We start from the raw sequence: 1,217 nt of genomic DNA on the forward strand, positions 1-1,217 counted from the left end.
TGCCTCTGCTTCCTGCCGCCGGTCCCTGGGCACCGGGAGCGCAAAGAGACAGGGCACAACTATAGCTGCTCAGGGGCCTCTGCTGTCCCCTGGCCGAGTTAGTCCCCTTCTTGGTACCAGGACTGACACCCCTGTGCAGGGAGGGGAGCACCACGCCCCCAGGTCCCAGCAGTGACCCAGCGGGGCTGCTCCTACTTCCAGAGTCATAGCCCCGGACTCCAGGGACACGGCCCCAGGTGAGAGTCACTGGTGGGGAGCGAGGCCCCAGGTGACAGTCACTGGGGGGGAGCGAGGCCCCAGGTGACAGTCACTGGGGGGGGAGCGTGCCCTGTGGTCTGCAGGACGGGCTTCTTGCCCAGAGAGAGCCACCTTCACAGCTGCAGCTGTGCTTTCCAGGTCCCGCCTTGAGGGTGTAGTTTTGATGCCTCCACTTGGGCCCCAGTGTGGAAGCTGTACCTGTAATTTTGATGCCTCCACTTGGGCCCCAGTGTGGAAGCTGCACCCCACAGGCCTGAGCACCACTGTGGTTGGGTGGCCACCAACCACCTGGGTCCCCGGTTGGGAGACGACAAATGAGCAGCAGGTGGGTCTGGGCCTCCCGCCAGCTGGAAGCTCATGGACAGGCGGCGCCTCTGACCATCATGTCCAGCCAGAAAGGAAAGCCCTGCCCTGGCCGGTTGGGCTCCTTGGTTACAGCGTAAGCCCTGCACTGAAGGGTCTCAGGTTCAGTTCCCAGTCAAGGGCATGCACCTGGGCTGTCGTTCCCTCCCCGCGCCCCAGTTGAATTGTGTGCAGGAGGCAAGCAGTCCATGTGCCTCTCTCACATCAATGTTTCTGTCTCTCTCCCTGCCTCCCTACTTTGCTCGGAAAGCAATGGGCAACATCCTCAGTGAGGATTCAAACAAAACCTGGGCTGTAGGTTCATCCCAGAGCATGCAGGAGGCAACCAACTGATCTCTCTCTCTCTCTCTCTCTCTCTCTCTCTCTCTCTCTCTCACCTTCCTGCACTCCTTTACACTTTCTCTAAAAACCAATGGAAAAATACCCTCTGCTGAGTATTAACAAAAGAGAAAGCAAGCCCCATGCAGCTGTTGACAGGGCAGGGCCTCTGGCAGTGCGTTCCCCAGGGCCTGTCCCCTGGGGGCCCTCGGACCAGGTGCTCCAGCAGGTTTTCCAGCCCCTTCTCCTGGGGGCTCCGATGCCAGGGCAGGGCTCCC

This window comes from Myotis brandtii, unplaced genomic scaffold (assembly GCF_000412655.1).
Source record: "Myotis brandtii unplaced genomic scaffold, ASM41265v1 scaffold18574, whole genome shotgun sequence".
Taxonomy (NCBI): Eukaryota; Metazoa; Chordata; class Mammalia; order Chiroptera; family Vespertilionidae; genus Myotis; species Myotis brandtii.